General features: G+C 40.9%; 1 pseudogene; it reads right to left on the reverse strand.

Annotated features, from left to right (window-relative positions):
• Window positions 1-21,031: 21,031 nt before the first annotated feature.
• On the reverse strand, window positions 21,032-21,133 carry LOC118490784 (annotated as a pseudogene).
• Between the last annotated feature and the right edge of the window lie 116 nt (window positions 21,134-21,249).

Here is a 21,249-nt window from a genome sequence, read left to right on the forward strand (position 1 = left end):
AATTAATGAAGAGAGAGAGAGTGTCAGACAGGCACGGGGCCTTGCCCAGCGGACACGGGTTCGTGCCCAGCCTTCTTGGTGAAGACAAGTGTTTAGTATAATACTTTTTATTTTTAGTCTTTTGCACTTTTTATTTGGTTTTGTATTAATGACTTTAATAACTAGTTGCTTATGTTGAAGGTGATCTTTCCTTATCGTTTGTCCGTGGTGTCTTGGCATTATTTTACTTTCTATATAAAATAAAAGATTTTTACCATTCATATCTCCACGGTCTATATGGAGGTATGTTGGCTACCTGGTCGGGGGTTAAGGGAACGGTTTAGTAAGGGTCTTGCCCTTGTTCAGCGTTTAGAGGTCCTGCAAGGGACCTGGGTCAAATTTAGTAGGATCTCCTTCAATGCCCATAGGTATTGGATGGCGGGGATCCAAACTCTTTGACCCCCTCATAAGTTAACTACTATTAATACTATAACCCGGCTATTTAGGACTGTATCCCTGCTGACTCAGACTACTTAGTCGAGGGTAACGTCACCTCCAAAAGAGGGGCCTACCATAATTTGCATTAATAACTTAATTCATTATCTTTTAATAATCCGACCCTTTAGGATTGTATCCTTGCTGACTCAAACTACTGGGTTGAGGGTAACGTCACCTTCAAAAGAGGGGCCTACTACAATAACTAAGATAATCTCTTAAACAAGTGCAAAAGTGCGAAAATAATCAAAGGTTATACTAATACACGAGTCGGATCCAAGTGATTCATCTTGTCTATCTGTTTTTTTTATTTTATTTTCAGCATTTAGTTAGTTTTTATTTTCTTAGTTTAAAAATCTTTTCTAACATTTTTGATTTGGTTAGACGTTGAGGATAAACCGATACTAAAAGCTCTTGTGTCCTTGGACGACCTCGGTATCTTACCAACACTATACTACGTCCACGATGGGTGCACTTGCCCATATGTGTGTTTAGTGTTAGTAAATATCGTGTTTTATAAATTTAAAACTTGGCTAAAAGTGTAAAAAGGGCTTAAAATATACATCTAAAATATAACACACTTCACGCACATCATAAACCCCTATTAATCATGTCCTAGGCATGGACATCGGTTTCTCTTTTGGCTGCTTCTAGGGCTCTCTGTTCTTGTAACTTTTTCATTCGCTTCCTACGCTCATGTGCTCCCCGACTGAACCATCCACTCTTTTTCTGAGGGAATGGCTCTTCAGACTGAGCCTTAAACACGAATATTCCTTCTTCACTATCAGCAGAGTACCCTGAGAGGGCAGGCTGTGAAGAGGCACCTTCGCTTCTAGGCGAACCAGACAATTGATGGTACGCGTCAGATGGTCCTTGGTCGCTTATACTGTAAACTAACAAATAGTCAAATAACACATAATAATAAAATACAATTATGCACGTATTTCCGTGATTTATTTCCTAACAGATTGAATTTTGGTGTCAGCAGAACACTTCTGTGGCTGAATCAGTGGCTTAGCTCTGATATTACCTTCTGTCGCTACCCCCGTCCCCTGTACAAACCCGGGAACGGGCGGCCGCGACCAGTTTCGGTGGTATCTTTTTTTTATCAATTTGGCAGCGGAAATTACATCAGGACCGTAGTTAGGAAATATTTTATCAGAGTAAAATACCACACTTTCATAATATTAAACACATGGGATAAAACTCAAGTTTTAAGTACACACATTTTCATAGGAATAAGTTCTATTTTTGTTTAATAAAAACATCTATTTATTTTAGGTAACTTTATTGCCACTTTTCCAACCCTTCAGTGCTGTCCAGCTGGCTTCTATTTGGCTTTCACATATTGTTACCTGAAACACGTTTAAAAACATTTTGTTAGTGGGAAATACTGGTGAGTGAATCCCAGTTTAATCAAGTTTAAATAAAAACCATTGTACAGTATTGATGGCGGTCTCGCAATTACATTTGTTTCCAAGTCATATCAATTACCACCCACGGTACTGTCAACCCGACTTGTGGAAATGTTACCCCTCGCAAGGCAGTAACAAATTTGTATACAAAATCCCAACATACTGTCACATCCCGATATTTACACGTATTACTGGTGGGCCCGGTGGGGAGTATCGTGACGTAGTTGATATCATCATAGACAATTTATCACAGTTTAATACACAAGCTCTTAACATATCCTCCAGCGTTTGAATAGTACGCTCGCTTTGACCATTCGTCTGAGGATGATACGCAGTGCTGAAGTTTAGTCGAGTACCTAGGGATTGTTGAAAGCTTTTCCAAAAATGCGATGTATACCTCGTACCCCTATCAGAGATGATAGACAATGGCACTCCATGAAGAGATACAATCTTGTCCACATACAGCTGAGCTAACTTGTTTGAGCTGTGTGTTTCCTTAATAGGTAAGAAGTGGGCTGACTTAGTTAGTCTATCCAGTATAACCCAAATAGTATCATTTCCTCGCTTTGTTTTTGGTAACTTAGTGATAAAATCCATAGTTACCATTTCCCACTTCCAGGTGGGAAGTTCAGGCTGTTGTAGCAAACCTGACGGCTTCTGGTGTTCTGCTTTAACTTGAGCACATGTCAGACATTTGGCTACATAAGTGGCTATAGATTTCTTCAAACCTATCCACCAGTAATTTGCCTTTAAGTCCTGGTACATCTTGTCACTTCCAGGATGAACAGAATACTTGAAACTGTGGGCTTCTTGAAGGATAACATCCCGAAGTCCTCCATAGATTGGAACCCATATTCGTCCATTCAATCTTAGGATCCCATCTTTGCCATATGATAACTGTTCAGCTGTTACTCCCAACTTTTCATTAGGATAGTTAGCTTCTAATACAGCTTCCTTCTGAACGGCTAACAATCTTTCATTTAAGCTATTCTTCAATTCAATGCTCGGGAGCAACTTCGGCGAGGTTTCGGTCAACTTTCCGGCAAACCCGTTTTGAAAGTTTCTTTCCATGCATGTTTAGATCGGGCCACTAGAGACCTTTCTGCAAAATTTTACGAGTTTTTATTTTCCGGCGACATTCCGGTGAGTTCTCCTACCCTTTTCTATAACTTCTTGAGCATTCGGTTTGTTTAACAGTGGGTACGAGTGATTTTTAGGCTGTTTTGGTAGCTCCAGCGTAGAAAAGGGTCGACAGTGGTGGTTGAAGGTGGCCCTAGAGTGGCGGTGGTGGTGATAAGGCGACGGAACAAAGCCGCAGCCGGCAGCGATGACGGTGGGTTGGTGCTTGGTTCAACATGGTTCAACTCGCTTCAACTCGGTTCAGTCCGGACGGCTCGTTTGCATCCCACGGCTCCTTTTTTTCCAGAGCTTGAGTTTGAATCGGGCAACTCCTCGTTTTTAACAGTCCGAACAGTATGGTGATGGAGTTTGCGGAGGTAGACGGTGGTTGTGGTGGTGGTGGTGGATGCTAGCACTTGGCAGGGGGGTGGGGGTGGGGGTGGGAGTTCTCTCTAGAGAGAGAGAGAGTAGAGAAGAAGAGTGGTTGTGTTTCAGAGAGAGAGAATGTGTTTAGATTTATATAATTCATCTAAAATGACTTTTTAAATAAATAAGTAAAAAGACCAATTTGCCCTTTAATTAACGGTTAAAATCATCTGGGTTAGGCTCAAAGGACAAACTGTGTAAGATTTTGATACATTAAGTACAAAATCCGTTAATTTTAAAGACAAAAAACACCGGCTGAAATTTGATATAAAGATAAAAAACAAACTTGTAATTCACTCTTAGTTTAAAAATTGTTAAAATAGTATGTGAGTAGTCCCAACCCTTCATCCATCCATTTGGTGTTAGAAAAACTAGTACACGTTTTGGATTTCTAAAGAGATGGTAAGGCCCATACAGCCCAATCCTCCTCCTAAATGTAAAATAAAACCACCACCGTCATGTACGGTCTCAAATGGGGACATGCTCGGAAGGAAGGAGGCTCCGGCGAGAGGGACGGTAGGTAGGTTTCAAAAGGGCGGTTGCCACCCACCTTTCTTTCTCGCCACTGCATCATCATCATCATCATCACCATTATGATGTTGAGCCCATGACTTATTCCTTCCCCATTATTATTTCACCGTTCATCAACAGCCCTTCATCAACAACAGCATCCACAACAACAACAACAAACATCTTGTGAGAAAATGACCAAATTATCCCTTTCTTCTCTTTCTTTCTTTCTCTCTCTCTCTCTATATATATATGTGTATATATATATATTTATACCTCGGTGATGAAGATCTTGTTCTGCATATAATAATATTTCCGAGCATAATGGATGTTGTGTGAAAGTGGGCCCGTATCTTGGCGGGGCAACTCGGATTGTGATGCAGCCATGCCGGAGCCCCACCCACTTTATCCGGTTTCTTATTTGCAGATCTGAGCCAAGAAAACACAGATTGTTGTCGCATATTATTTTGACTCGGACGAAATGAGGCTTTTTCAGAGGAGAAGGTTTTTAAGGGTGGTTGCCCTTCTCTTTCAAAGTCCGATTTTGACTTTTTCATAGTCAAATATCCGTTCTTTGAAGCCCATGATTTTCTTCATAAATCAACAACCCTTCATCTTTCAAAGATATTATTATAGTTAGGGGATATTTGGCTAAGCTTATTTAATTGCACGGATGGTCCTAAAAAATTAATGGATGATATTGAATTGCTGGAATCTCAGTCCATAATTTCAATTCTTGTCTGTTGAAGATGATGATGAGTTTTAAGAGGCTGTGATGATCAATTTCAATGCGTCTAACTGAAATTGAGCAAAGATGAGTTATCCGCATCTTGGCAGGGCAACCCAGATGGTCATGTGGTTTCACATGGCAACCGTAAGTATGCAGCCATGCCGGGTTTATCCACTCTGTTCGATTGTTTACAAATCTGAGCCTCATTATCGTTTTATAAACAGTACTGGTATACATCTGTCATGTTTTTGTTTTGCATTGCATCTAGTAAGTATGCAGCCATGACAGTGTATCCGTTTTGTTCAGTTGTTTATAAATCTGAGCCTCATAATGAAAGTATTGGATCATGTTGAGCTGATTACTTTGTCCCCGTTGTTCACGATTAATCTATGCAGTCAATCTCGCGATATCGGTTTGAAAAATCGGTAATAATATCGGTGGCGATAATATCGGTGATATATACCGATATATCGCCGATATTTTGTATTTCTGATATCGGTCATCTCACCGATAATATCGACAGGCCCAACTATAGTCACATAATTCGCTGGTGATAGAGAAGAAATGGTGGCTAATCGAAGTTGTTGAATCGAAGCTTACCTGCTGATCGAACCTTAGCTTCCCTGCTGAATCGTTGAATGAAAGAAGATCTGTCTGTCGGCTGTTTGTTTTTTAGGTTTAGAAGATGGAGGAGCGAACAGGGGAGGAGATAGACAAGAGGACGGCCGCTGCTTTACATGATGCTTCTTGGCATGGCACTCTGTATGGCTATGTGAATGATTTTTGATCCTTCACATTGAAAGCATTACAGTTTGCAACCGTAGCTGATTTGGGTTATGTTTAATAGCCTTACCAGTTAGATTTGGGTTATGTTTTGTGTGTAGCGGGTTAAATGGCCTGATGAAAGGTGCGCCCAATATGTATTTTAATGCATAAAACCCATTGGGTTTCTTATCTCATTGGTAACAAAACAGTCAATTGTATATCTATACCTCTGCATCTGTGTTGGCGATGAAGATTTCGTTCTGCATATAATATATTATTAGTCCTAGCATAATAATAATAGGTTAGCGGATGTTGTGTGAAAGTGGGCCCGTATCTTGGCGGGGCAACACGGGTTGTGGTGCAGCCATGGCGGTGTCTGACTCACTTTGTCCGCTTTCTTATTTGCAGATCTGAGCCAAAAAAACACACTTTGTTCTCGAATATTATTCTCACTCAGATGAAATGAGGCGATTTAAGAGGAGAAGGTTAAGGGTGGTTGCCCTCCTCTGTCTAAAGTTCGATTTTGACTTTATTAAAAGTCAAACGTCGCTCTTTGAAGCCAATGATTTTTTTTTTCATGAATCAACATCATCATCATATTCAGTAAATCCCATCATATTCATGAATCAACAACCTTTCATCTATTCAAACACAGAAAAACAGTTATGTCTGTTGCTGCCAAACTTATTATTGTTGTTGTTGTTGTTAATTACACGGATGCTCCTTTGGTATAAAAATTTGTGGATTAAGTTGCTCCATTTCAATTTTAAGAGGCTGTGATGATTGAGTTTCAATGTGTCTGAGTGAAATCGAGCAAAGATGAGATTATCCGCATCTTGGCAGGGCAACCCAGGTGGTCATGTGATTGATTGAATGAGTTTGTGGTTTCACATGGCAACCGGTAGGTATGCAGCCATGGCGTATTTATCCACTCTGTTCGATTGTTTACAGATCTGAGCCTTATAATCGTTTTATTATGAGCCTCCAAATGGTTTCATCTCAATTTTTGATCATTTCATTTTTTACAAAATTATGAGTTAACTATTGAAAAATGAACAGAAAAAGGAAAACCAAACAAAGATAAGATCAAAGATGTATTCTGGAATATTAATGTGGTATATACAAAGTTTCTCTAAACCAGTTTCATGTACATGTTGCCTTGTTGGTTGCTATAAGACTGTATGGTGGTCGGGTAAATCCTTCCATTTCATTTCACCCTGTTTTCAATAGTGCTATTGATTTTTGTAGCTTTGAAGTTGACATTGATGAACTTTTATGATATTATTTATATTAGGGGAATTGGCCTGTAATAATCCCACCTAGACCTTATTGGCCATTAATAATCCCACCTCAGAATATTCCCCCCACCAGTCCCACCTTTCAGCTATTTTTCCTACAATGGTCCCCCGTTAAAAAAACTTAACGGAGTTAAACTTTTTTCCAAATTACAAACAGATTTTTTAGGGCTTTTGATCAGAACGATGATACGAATCCATTTATGTAAAACTTACTTCGAAATGGTGCTCTAAGTGACTTGATTTTGGTTAATTGGAAATTTAAACACCCGAATTGAAGCGCCATTTTCATCGTTTAGAGCGCTGTTTCGAGGCAAGTTTTATATCAATGGACTCGTATCGTCGTTCTAATCAAAAGCCCCAAAAAATCTGTTTGTAATATGGAAAAAAGCTTAACTCCGTTAAGTGTTTTTAACGGGGGACCATTGTAGGAAAAATAGCTGAAAGGTGGGACTGGTGGGGGGAATATTCTGAGGTGGGATTATTAATGGCCAATAAGGTCTAGGTGGGATTATTACAGGCCAATTTCCCTTTATATTATCAATTGCGATTGTTGGTGTCTTCAGTCCTTTCATTGTTTGTGTGATCATATATGCTTCATGGGTTGGCTGCTAATCTTTCATATCACGCATTAAGTTGACGCTTGCCTTGATTAGAAAATGAAGTCGATCACTTGGATGCAGTGTTTTAAGAATCGCTAGGCGCTAGTCGGTCGGTGGGGTACCGACTAGCGATTAATCGGGATTAGTTGGGATTAATCGGATTGAGATTTTTATATATAATTTAGTTATATATGTACGCAAACTTTTTTATATGTTATTTTGTAAATAAGCTACAAGATTTTTAGTGATTTGAACAATTTTGAGATTATCTGCATCTTGGCAGGGCAACTCGGATGGTTATGTGAAACAAAGATTTATATCTCTATTTCGCATTGCATCTAGCAAGTATGCAGCCGTGGCGGTGTATCCGTTTTGTTCAGTTGTTTATAAATCTGAGCCTCATAATGAAAGTATTGGTTCATCTTGAGCTGATTGTTTTGTCCCTGTTGTTCACGAAGCCTTGAGGGGCAGAAACCAAAGATGACGAATGCACGTTTGTCACATTTTAAGAAGCTGTGATCGTGTGGCGATGAATGGTATTGCAGTCAAGTGGATTTGAGTAAAGTTGAGATTGCCTCTGCATCTTGGCGGGGCAATCTGCATGGTTATGTGAAAAAAATTTGTGTCTTTCACATTGTAGCCGGTAAGTTTGCAGCCATGGCGGATTTATCCTCTTTAGCAATTGTTTGTTGATCTAAGGTGGTGTTTGTTTTTTTTAAAAAAGGTCTGCGCAGGCTCTTCTGTCTGCACCGCGCAGACATTGCCATCTGTAGACTATTTGTTTTTCCGAAGACGTTTTATTAAAAAGCGACCATGCACAGACACCACCGCCCACACCACCCACCACCGTCCACCACCACCACCGTCAACCATCCACCACCACCGTCCACCACGCACCACCACCGTCCACCACCCACCACCGTCCACCACCATCCACCATCCACCGTCTACCACCACCATCCACCGTCTACCACCACCGTCCACCACCACCACCACCACCGTCCACCACCACCAGTTTATTTTAGAAGTCTACATAGTACGTATGTTAAAAAACAAACAACACCTAAGTCTCAATTCACGCCGCATGAAAAGATCCGCCAGTGGAATGTCGTTTGCGGTTATGTTGTCAAAGACGCAAGGCGCATCGGCCTCGCCCGGAGCCTAGGCGCAAGGCGCAAAAAAAACGTGAGTTTTTTTTAAGAAAAGCACACATAGAGAAAAAAATATAAAAATATGTTATGCTTTGAAAATAAATAAGATTCCACATATAAAATAAAAAAAAAACTATTATATATGCCATTTAAGATCATGTAGCTAATAGTTAGTATTAGACTATGTCTGTTTAGATTATTAAAGTTCATATTGTCTAGGGTACCAAAGTGTAACTAGTTTTCTTATATATTTGGTTGTAATCTTTTATTGTGATCAATAACAAAAACCACGATTCCTATTCTGTTTTGGTATCAGAGCGATACCAATTCCTAATCATCGATCCTTCTTCTCCAACCCTAATCTGCTGTTCAAACCCTACTCCAAAAATTCAGCCGTCACATAAAAATCTGGCTGCTAACCCTAACAGTTAAAAAAAAAAACTTACGTCCTCCAGAAAGTCAGCAGCACCTGCAGAAACTCATTGGCGCCAAAATTATTCAACAATTATTCCAGGTAAACCAACATCAGATTTCATTGCAGCGATAATCTCTTTTTCACACCAGGAGAAAATTGTTCATAACTCTCATAAATTCTCCTTCAGTCTCAAACCTAACAACTATGGCTATTGGCGCTCTATGATTGAATCTTTTCTCACCTCTCATAATCTTTTTGGTGTACCATGCCCTGAACAGAAAGTCACTAACGAATCTGTAACTACCGACAATCCAAGCTACACCCCGTGGATCTCAAACGATGCTAATATTCGTATGCTTATCATCTCTACTGTGTCTGAAGATTCCTATCAACATATTCAGGGCAAAACATCACGTGAGGTATGGTTGTCTCTTGAACGAGCTTATGCGCTCGTTACATCTTCTCATGAGTTTACTCTCAAAAATCGACTTCTTAGAATCACCATGAAAGGTGATGAAAAACCAACTGATTACCTTAGCAGGGCTCAAGAGTATGCCACTGCTCTTGCAAATATTGGAGAACCAATGAAGGACAAGGATTTAGTAATGCTAACTCTTGCAGGGCTTCGAGAGGAATACAATGGTCTTAAGGCTAATTTACTGGCTCGTTCACTTCCTGTTAGTTTTCATGAACTACATGGTTTTTTGAGTGATCAGGACTATGTTATTACAAAGATTTTGGCCACCACTCCACAAGCTTTCATGGCTAATGCTGCTCCAACACCACAGCCACTCACGGCTGTTGCATCCTCGAACCCACAGCCGAATCTTGATCAGCTTTAGCAACAACTTCAAAACATTCAACTTATGGCCTCGCAATTGGGTTATCAACTAAACCCTATTTCTTCCCCACGGCCTCAAGCATACTATGGTTCTCGGTCCTATAATAATAACCGAGGTGGTCGGGGATCTCGCGGTTTCTCTCGTGGCAACTCATGTGGTGGTTTCAACAATCGTCCTCGGGATAATAGTGGCACGCGACAATTTTCTTGGGATTTAACCCAAAACACGGTTTATGGCCATTGTAACAGATGTGGAATAGGTCATCTACCTTCTCAGTGCCCAAATCAGCAGAACCAGTGCACCACAGGCCAATTTTGCTACATACTCAGCGGCTGGCTCGTCTTCTGGAACTGCTTGGAAACCTGATACTGGTGCAAATCATCATGCCACTCCAGACCTATCTAACGTGGACAACTCTGAAGCCTACTACGGTAACGATTCTTTACTTGTTGGTAATGGTAATTCTGTACCCATTTGCCACATTGGCTTGTCCAAAATATACTCACCAAACAAAACGTTTACCTTATCTGACATTCTCCATGTTCCTGAACTAAAACAAAACCTTTTATCCGTTCAAAAATTTTGCCTTGACAACAATGTTTTCTTTGAATTTCACTCTTCTTTTTTTTGTTGTGAAGGACGAGTCTACACGAACTACCCTCCTCACGGGCCCTAGTGAACAGGGTTTGTACTCCATTCGTCTTCCGCAACTCAAGTCTCTGCCCAAGGTTGCCTTCACCGCTGTCAAAGCTTCTTCAAACATTTGGCATCAACGCTTAGGACATCCTCATGCTCAAGTTTTCCATTCAATTATTTCTTATTGTTCTTTACCTGTTTCAGACAAATTAACAAATAACTTATGTTCTTCTTGTCAATTGGGAAAATCCTCAAAGTTGCCTTTACCTGATTCTACTTTTCGTAGCAATAATATTTTGGATCTTGTTTATTGTGATGTTTGGGGCCCTTCTCCCACACCATCTCTTGATGGTCATCGTTATTTTCTTTTATGTGTTGACCATTGTACCCGTTATATGTGGATTTATTCTCTAAATCAAAAATCTGATGTTTACACTATTTTAACAAACTTTATTACCATGACTGAACGCCAATTTAACACCAAGTTAAAATGTATCCAATCAGACTGGGGGGGGGGGGGAGAATTTTGGCCTCTCGCCAATCCTTGTCGCAACCTTGGCATCATCCATAGACGGTCTTGTCCTCACACCAGTGAGCAAAATGGCTTCGTTGAACGGCGTCATCGTCATGTTGTGGAAACTGGACTAACTCTCTTGGCTCAGTCCAGCCTTCCTCAACGCTTCTGGCACTTTGCCTTTGAAACAGCGGTTTACTTAATCAATCGGCTCCCCTCTCGTGTCTCCTCAAACAAATCTCCATTTGAACATGTTTTCAAACGAAAACCTGATTACTCGTTTCTAAGAGTTTTTGGTTGTCAATGTTTTCCTTACCTTCGTCCATACAACCGTCACAAAATTGAGTTCCGTTCAACTCCTTGTATTTTCCTCAGTTACAACCCCGCCCACCATGGTTATCGATGCTTTGATCCCACTAGAACCTCCACAATCGCCTTCACCAACACCACCATCATCACCTCCTCAATCACCTCCATCACCACCCGTTCCACCCACACCACCTAACCCTGCCGCCCCTCCACCCGAGAATATTCCTTCACCGCCACCAGCCCCTCGACCTCGACCATCTAACCTTCGCCCTAATCCCAAACAACCTGACCGATATAACCCGGCCGCTTATACTGCCACCGCTTCCCCATCTCTTCCTCTTGAACCTACTAGCTTTACCGTTGCTAACAAGTCTATAGAACGGCGCCAAGCTATAGCTGATGAGTTGTCTGCGCTTCATAGGAATGGCACGTGGACACTTGTGCCCCCTGTCCCTAATGCTAGTATTGTTGATTGTAAATGGATTTACAGGTTAAAAACTGATGAACATGGCAAGATTAGCAGGTACAAAGCCCGTCTTGTTGCTAAGGGTTTTCATCAACATGGCGTGGATTATCATGAGACTTTCCGCCCATAATCAAGCCTGCCACTATTCGCACCGTCTTATCTCTGGCCGTCACGAACAAATGGCCTCTCAGACAGTTGGATATTCAGACTGCTTTTCTCCACGGTGATCTTCAAGAAACTGTCTACATGCGCCAACCTCCAGGTTTCATTGATCCAACTAAACCTGATCATGTCTGCTTATTACACAAATCACTATATGGGCTCAAACAAGCTCCTCGTGCATGGTTCACAAAATTGTCTATTGCCCTTCATCAGTTGGGGTTTAATGGGTCTAAGACAGACCCTTCACTTTTCATCCTCAACCATTCGGGCTCTCTTGTCTATTTTCTGGTGTATGTTGATGACATCATCATCACTGGTAACAACTCCATTACTGTCGCCACCATTATTGAACGTCTCAATTCTCTCTTTGCACTTAAAGATATGGGGCAGTTACACTATTTTTTGGGGGTTGAGGTTGTCTATCGGGGTTCTGACTTGGTTCTTTCACAACGGAAATATGTTAGAGAAATCTTACATCGAGCTGGTCTTGCAGACTGCAAACCAATTTCTACTCCCATGCATACCTCTCACGTCTTATTACCAGATGATAGCCCATTACTCGATGATCCTTCTCGCTATAGACAAACGGTCGGGGCTCTTCAGTATGCTACTCTTTCTCGTCCTGACATTGCATTTGCGGTTAATAAAGCCTGCCAGTTCATGCATGCCCCCACTGAAAACCACTGGGCCGGAGTCAAACACATCTTACGTTATCTCAAGGGCACGCTCAATTTGGGTTTATGGATTCGTCACAATACGGGCTATCAGCTTCAAGCCTTTTCTGATTCTCATTGGAACACTAATCTTCAGGCCTTCTCTGACTCTGACTGGGCGGTTGCCCGATCGATCGTCGATCCACGGGGGGATATGCTATCTACTTAGGCTCGAATCTTATTTCATGGTCTGCTCGCAAGCAGAGAACTGTCTCTCGATCCTCAACAGAGTCCGAGTATAAGGCTATTGCAGATACTGTTGCAGAGTTGATTTGGTTGAAGTCTCTTCTTCGTGAACTTGGATTGGATAGCACGACACCAACACTTTGGTGTGATAATCTTGGCGCAACATATCTCACAGCTAATCGAGTTTTTCATGCTCGCACCAAGCACGTTGAAGTTGACAATCACTTTGTTCGTGAACAAGTTACTCAGGGAAAACTAAATGTCAAGTTCATTTCTACTGACGACCAAATTGCCGATATCTTTACAAAGTCCTTGTCTTCTCAGAAGTTTGAGTTTCTACGATCCAAGTTGCAGATTGCTAACCGCCCTGAACTTGCGGGGGAATAGTAGACTATGTCTGTTTAGATTATTAAAGTTCATATTGTCTAGGGTACCAAAGTGTAACTAGTTTTCTTATATATTTGGTTGTAATCTTTTATTGTGATCAATAACAAAAACCACGATTCCTATTCTGTTTGTTAGTAGCAAAAGTTTAGGACTTATATGTTTGAAGTTTTGGGTGTGTGAATGAAAGTCTTAAAAGGTGGTAAACACTTTGTCCCACATTGGTGTGGGAACAAAGTGAGTGGTTGTTTATAAGGTAAAGCCTACCCGCACGTCCCGCAGACACGAATGCAGCTCCGAAAACCCGGGCCTGCGTGAGTCAGTTTTTGCACTCGGGTTCGTTTTTTTAATGGTGCTGTTACCTGTTGTTTTGTTTTCTGTTTTCGTGTTTCATATCAGTAGGTGGTTAAAAGTTACAAAAAGAAAAAGCCCCATTTTTGCGCCTCGCCTCGCTGTGCCTAGGCGCGCGCCTTTTGCGCCTGAGCACCGTTTTTACAAAAAAAAACCATTTTTGCGCCTAACCTACCACCAGGCGCTATAGGCTCGCCTCGCTGCGCCCGAGCGCCTAGGTCGCGCCTTTTGCACTTTTCACAACTATGGTTTGCGGCGTTTGCCGGTTGGTTTTGACTTACGTTGACCGAGACCGAGTCAGTTTGTCTCAAAATCGGGTTTGGGCACCTCTACAATCAACCATCACTTTAATTCAAGGTGAACATCATAGGCCCATATAAATTGCCTAGGCGATGAAGATAGTTTTCTACATTTAATTTTTTTGAGCATGGGTTACCACATACTGGGTGAAACTGTGCTTGTAACTTGGTGGGGCAACGCAATTGATGTTGCAGCCAGATAATCCGAGTAATTGTATTTTGTATATTGTATGAATGATAAAGGAGTACAAAGGATATAAATAGACTACATAATTACATATTAGTCCCTCTATTATATAAACATATCTAAACCTATAATAGTTGTCTAATATTCCCCCTCAAGCTAAGCGCGGGGAACGAGCTGTAGCTTGTCTCTTAAAATTGCAAATCGTTCAGAAGGTAATGGCTTTGTGAAAACATCAGCAATCTGATCATGTGTAGAGATAAACCGAACCGCAAGTTTCCCTTGAGCAACCTTTTCTCGCACAAAATGAAAATCAACTTCAACATGTTTGGTACGAGCATGAAAGATAGGATTGGCAGATAAATATGTGGCACTGAGATTATCATACCATAAGATAGGAGCCGATTTCACAGGGACACGAAGTTCAAGCAGTAAAGAATCCAGCCAGGTAAGTTCAGCAACTGTATCAGCTAATGCTTTATATTCCGATTCAGTGGATGACCGAGAGACAATACGTTGTTTTCGAGCTGACCAAGAGATGAGATTAGAGCCCAGATAGATAGCAAATCCCCCTGTGGAACGACGGTCATCGGGACAACCAGCCCAGTCCGCATCAGAATATGCTGTCAAAGACCGATAATGAGCATCTGTATAAGCATGCAAAGTGGAGCTAGAGGACCGACGGAAGAGGAGACCGTGATTTAGAGTGCCCTGTAGATATTGAAGGATCCGTTTAACCGCAGACCAATGGTTCTCTGTCGGAGAGTACATAAACTGACAAACTTTGTTTACAGCAAATGCTATGTCAGGACGTGTCTGTGAGAACCCGAACTTTCAAGGTTTGTATCTTTCATCACGCGATCCTGTTTCTCGATATTTCTACTTTTTTAATATCTATTACAACTATAAAAATTAGTAACCTTTAATTGCTAAAATATTTATAAGTGTATATGTGGGCCGCACCTCAAGTAATATGGATCGGTCACTTGGGCTTGAACCCATTACCATGGCCGGCTGATTAATGAACCGCCCTAGTATGCTGCCTATATGTATACCTAACATGGTAACTTTTATCACAAGAATTCAAAACCAACCCTACCTTCCCCAAGATATACGTGCGGCAGTATACCCCCTCTTGGTCGAAGCTTCTTGCTCTTAGTGATCAACCCTTGTGCCTAGCATATTTTAATCTTCTGGTTAGTTCAGTTATATTTATTCAATTGCTGATTTATTGTGTTTATTTATTTGTGGATAAACCTATAGTCATTCAATTCTTGATTTATTATAAATCCATGATAGACATATGACCATTGCATGAGTGATGTGGTTATCACTGTGTGATTTATGTTACATGATTGTTAATGTTATGTCTAATATTTGGCAACAATTAGTTGTTATAATAAGCCTGTAAATATGGACAAGAAAGGTAGATATTCATTATGAATAATGATGTCTAGGGTCACATGTTTTTAGTAATATTGGTGGTCCAATAGATTGTAGCCATGTTTTTAGTAATATTGGTGGTCCAATAGATGGTAGCCAATGGTTTGACTAAAGTTGGATGATATTGAATAAATGGCAGCCATGTAAAATTTTGTAATCTTAATATATTCGAACCATGTGCACCTCTTATTAGTTTTGTCAGAATAGTCAGGAATTATTAATGGTGATCGGTCGGCAAGAATGGTTTTATTATCTTTTAGATTGTGTTGATGGATTTGATTAAACATCATATATACTAGCTGCTCGATAAATAATGTTACATTATATGTGCAACTGCAAACCGAATCATGCCTATATTAGTTTCTATTTGATGATCTTGTATGTGTGCTATTGTCGAATCCCATATACCATAACCTGTCGCATGAATTTTATGGAATAGGGAATTATTTGATTGAAGTGGTTGCCTGATTATATCCGATGATGTATAAATATTAGCGGACCACGAATATAGAGATCATGATGGTTACTGAATAGATAGTTTTAAATTGTAACTATAGGGTGTAGTCACTAAACTGATTGGGCCGGTTCCTTGGGTAGGACTTTGCTTGTTACTTATTTCACATGTAATCTGGGCCGCACTTGACTTAGCCAAAACGAAAAACGGAGATGTATTAATGTGTTGGACCATGGCCCTTTGTAACTGGATCTTAAGAGTAGTGGGCTGAGGGATTTAGAGGCTGCAAAGCCTGTTACGTGGTAATGGGCTGTGTGGTTTGAGCCTTCAGCCAAGCCCACTTCCTTTAATTTGTTTGGTTGTTAATTGAGTCTTGACAGGCAGTTGGGTTTTGGGTAGTTTGATACTAATAATAGTTTATGACTGGTCTATGATGTTAATACATATTGGTATAATAGGTTGGGCCATATCGTTTCACATAACATCACATGGGCCGGTTAAGTTGGGCTGCAATTATCGATTAGAATCAATCACTAGGTTGGATGCTTCCTTTGGGTTTGGGAGTATTTTTGGGTCCTGTCTATTTATGAAATTTGAGTAGTATATGTTTGTGCCAATGCGATACTATTTATGAAACTTAAGTAGTGCGTGTAATTATATGAAACGTGATCTATGTGCTACTTGAATATGTGAATAATTGTATACGAGTTTAATTAAGCTGTGGTAATGGAAATAGGACGTGATTGACCCAAAGTTGCATTAACAAGTTAAACACTCTACCGAGCAAAACCAAGGTGAGTTCACACTCTTACTAAGGCATGGGATTCCCAAGGGCTTGGGAATGAGATTGAAGGAATAAGATTGACTAGATTCGTACATACACTGTTACTAGACTACCATACCATCGTCCTCGGTTGTGCAGGACACATACGTAAAACCTACGTATACTTATGCTACTCACTGTCCTCAGGTTGCGAAGGACACTCACGTAAAACCTACGTGAACTCATACTCACTACTGCCTCGGTTGTGTCAGGCACTTACGTAAAACCTACGTAAACCCCCGCGTACCCCTATCCTCGGTTGTGAAGGATACTTACGTAAAACCTACGTAAACTTGTACGTATTACTGTTCTCGGGATATGTAGAACACTTATGGTTACGAATAGTCTAGTGGTTATACAACATGGGAAGCCCCCACCAATAGAACACACTATCGGCCCAGTAGAGCCACATGTTACAAACGAACTTACTATTACGCATTTACATTCTGTGAACTCGCTCAACTGGTTGTTGATCTTCTGTTACATGCCTTGCTGGTCGTTAGGTACATGGAGCTTGCACATGGAGGAGCTGGTCGTTGTGGGCTTGGATCGTGATTGTTTCGTTAAACACTTATGACATTTCATACTCAATTATGTTGGGTTTTATTGATACGCTTCCGCTAAACAGTGATAACTTACTTATGTTTTGGGAACACCTTTCGTATGGATTTGGTTTGGTTTAATTACAATTGTAGTTACTTTTATTTTATACAATGTTCTATATGATTGGTGGCTTGATCCTGGTCAGTCACGCCTCCAAGCGGTGACACTCCGCAGGTGGATTTTGGGGGTGTGACAGTGTCAATGTTAATTATTGTAGAGCCCCTACAATCTGGCAATACCGAACGGGATTATCAAAGCTTGGACTGTCACCAAGAGCCAGATGAACCGAGGGAGAACAGGGAGAACTAACAGGCTTAGATTGTGAAAGTCCTGCTTTGGCCAAGAGCTCCAAAATGTATTTCTTTTGAGAGAGGAGTAAATCAGGGCCCTTAGATTGAACTTCAATTCCCAGAAAATAAGATAGAGCACCCATATCTTGAATAGCAAAGATGGAACTCAGATTTTTTACCACACTGTCAATCGCGGCTGGATTGTTGCCTGTCAAAATGATGTCGACATATACTAACATATAGAGAATAGTACCTGTAGATGAATAGATAAATAGTGAAGGATCTGTCTTGGAACCTTGAAACCCCAAATGCTGAAGAGCATGAGACAACCGCTGAAACCATGCTTGAGGTGCCTGCTTCAGACCATATAATGACTTGTGTAAAAGACATACGTGATTCGGTCTAGTAGGATCTGTAAACCCAGGTGGCTGTCTCAGATAGACGGTCTCATGTAAATCACCGTGTAAAAGTGCATTCTGCACATCCAATTGTCTAAGAGACCAGCCACATGTAACTGCTAGTGAAAGAACAACACGGATGCTGGTTGCTTTGACTACAGGGCTGAAGGTTTCATGGTAGTCAATTCCAGGTTGCTGGTTGAAGCCCTTGGCAACCAATCGAGCCTTATATCGAGTAATAGCACCGTTTTGATCCCGTTTAAGTTTATACACCCATTTGCAATCAACAACATTAGCATTTGATACCGGAGGGACAAGAGTCCACGTGCCATTTTTCATGAGGGCCTTGTATTCCTCAGACATGGCATGACGCCATTCAGGACTTTTGTTAGCAATGGTGAAAGTAGTAGGTTCAAGATCATTGGACCCTGTGGTGGTATGGTAGGCTGAGGGGTCGTAGCGGTTAGGTTTTTGTGGGTTTTGGTGAAGGTTGGCAGGACGAGGACGGGTGGGTGGTGGTGGAGAGTGTGATGTAGCTGGTGATTGGGCTATATTTGTGGGCTGAGTTTGAGAAGATTGTTGGGCCGGTTGTGGTGGGGAAGAGGTTAGGGACGATTGTGGTGGGGAATTGGGTAAGTCCGTGGATTGGTGTTGGGCCGGTGGTGGGGATGAGCTGGAAGTAGAGACTGCAGGTTCAGTGGTTGAGTCGGGAATGTCAGGTTGGTGGGAGGGAAAAGAGGAGACATAAGGCGAATGATCAGTGGGAGATGGAGTAGGTGATGGGATGGACTGTTGAGCAAAAGGGAAGAGTTGTTCATTAAAGCGAACGTGTCGTGCAACATATAAACGATTTGTGGCCAAGTCAAGACAACGATAGCCATAATGAGATATACTATATCCCAGAAAAACACATGGTAAAGAACGAAAATCCATTTTGTGAGGATTATAGGGACGTAAGTGAGGATAACATTGACATCCGAAAACACGTAAGAAAGATAAATCAGGTGGGTGTTGAAATAAGTGTTCAAAGGGAGAGATTTTGGAAGCAACTCTGGATGGCATTCGATTGATTAGGTAAACCGCAGTGTCAAAGGCAAAGTGCCAAAATTTTTGAGGCACACCGGATTGAGCAAGAAGAGTAAGCCCGGTTTCCACTACATGTCGGTGGCGTCTCTCAACAAATCCGTTTTGTTCACTAGTGTGGGGACAAGAGAGACGATGAATGATACCTAGAGAGGTAAAAAAAGGAGAGAGAGGTCGAAACTCCCCACCCCAATCAGTTTGGACAGATTTGAGCTTGGTCTTAAATTGTCGTTCAACCATAGCATGAAAATTTTTGAATGTAACACACACATCTGATTTATGTTTTAAGGAAAAAATCCACATATAACGAGTAAAATGATCAACACATCGTAAAAAATAAGAATCACCATTCAATGATTTAATTGGTGCAGGACCCCACACATCACAAAAAATTAAATCCAAAACATTATTACTCTTAAAAGTTGAAGGAAACAAATGAAGTTTTGAGGATTTCCCCATGTGACACGAGGTACAAGAGGATGACAAACTTTTATTACTAACAGGAAGTGAAAAAAGAGATAACATAGACTTCAATAGATCTGGATGTGGATGTCCAAGTCTTCGATGCCATGTATCTTGAGAAGCACGAACAACAGAAAAGGCAACTTTGTGTAGAGGACGGATGGATGGCACACAGAGGGAGTAGAGCCCGTTGTTACTTGGACCTGTGAGGAGGGTTTTCCGTGTACACGTGTTCTTCACAGCAAAAAAAGTCGAGTGAAATTCAAAGAAAACATTATTATCTTGGCAAAATTTTTGAACGGAAAGAAGGTTTCTTTTAAGTTGTGGAACATGAAGAATATCGGAAAGTGTAAAGGTTTTGTGTGGCGAATAGATTTTGGTGGAGCCAATGTGTAAAATGGGTAAACTTTCACCATTACCAACAAGGAGGGAATCCTTACCATAGTATGGTTCTGAGTGATCAAGGCCGTTGTGATCCATGGCAGAGTGACCATTGCATCCAGTGTCAGGCAGCCAAGTTGTTGAAGCTTGTGAGCGATAATCAGCAAAGTTTGCTGCTGCTGGTACTGTCCTTAGGGTACTGGGATCCCGGTTAGGACAATGTGACGGGATGTGACCGATTCCACACCTGTTACAAGTACCAAAGACAGTGTTTTGATTAGATGCCCAGTTAAATTGTCCTCTGTTGTTACCATTGTTGTTGTAGGAGTTGTGGTTAGGATTGTTATTGTAGCGAGAGTTGCCACGTCCCCCACGACCACGATATGAAGAGCTCCGACCTCTACCCCTAGACCCATAGAAAGCCTGCTGTTGGGGCTGCTATGATGAAGAAGATTGGGGCTGAACCTGTAACCCCAACTGAGATAGGAGCTGTTGTAGAGACTGAAGATAATCAGAGTAATTGTATTTTGTATATTGTATGAATGATAAAGGAGTACAAAGGATATAAATAGACTACATAATTACATATTAGTCCCTCTATTATATAAACATATCTAAACCTATAATAGTTGTCTAATACAGCCATGGCGGTGCCCGATCCCATATGTTCAGTTCCAGACTTACAGATCTGAGCCGTTCATGAGAAATCATGTTAAAATTTCGTGCTTAAAAGTCATAGAGAAAGGTAACATCCATAGTTGTTAAAAGCCATCGCCTCTTGCGCCTAGGCCCAATTTCCTAGCGAGGCAAGCCTATTGCGCCTTAAGTCGAGGCAATTGAGCTTTAATTCTCCATGTGAAACTACTTTTCTACACTAATAAACTAGATTAAAACTAGATTTCTACTTTTATCTAATGAAACTACTTTTCTACACTAATAAAGCATTTTATAACTTTTGGTACTAAATAGACGATACTATTATACAAAAATATTTTAATTTTTTTTTGTTGTTCGCTTTTTTTTTTTCTCAGGCCCACGCTTTATTTGCGCCTTGCTCTTAGGCCCCAGGCGAGGCCTATGCGCCTTGGGTGCGCCTAACGCCTTTAATAACTATGGTAACATCACTAAGATGTCATGCAATGATGCAATATGTACGACTTGAAGTCCGATATTGACTATTAGATTTGTTACTAAACTGTTAAGAACATATACTACACTTGATCTTAGCCAAAAGGCTGAGAAAGGCATGCATTAGTTTTGATTGTTCTGTACATGATGCTTCTTGGCATGGCACACTATGGATATGTGAATGATTTTTGATTCTTCACATTGAAAGCATTACAGTTTGCAACCGTAGCTGATTT

The sequence above is a fragment of the Helianthus annuus genome, chromosome 3 (assembly GCF_002127325.2).
Source record: "Helianthus annuus cultivar XRQ/B chromosome 3, HanXRQr2.0-SUNRISE, whole genome shotgun sequence".
In the NCBI taxonomy this organism is placed as follows: domain Eukaryota; kingdom Viridiplantae; phylum Streptophyta; class Magnoliopsida; order Asterales; family Asteraceae; genus Helianthus; species Helianthus annuus.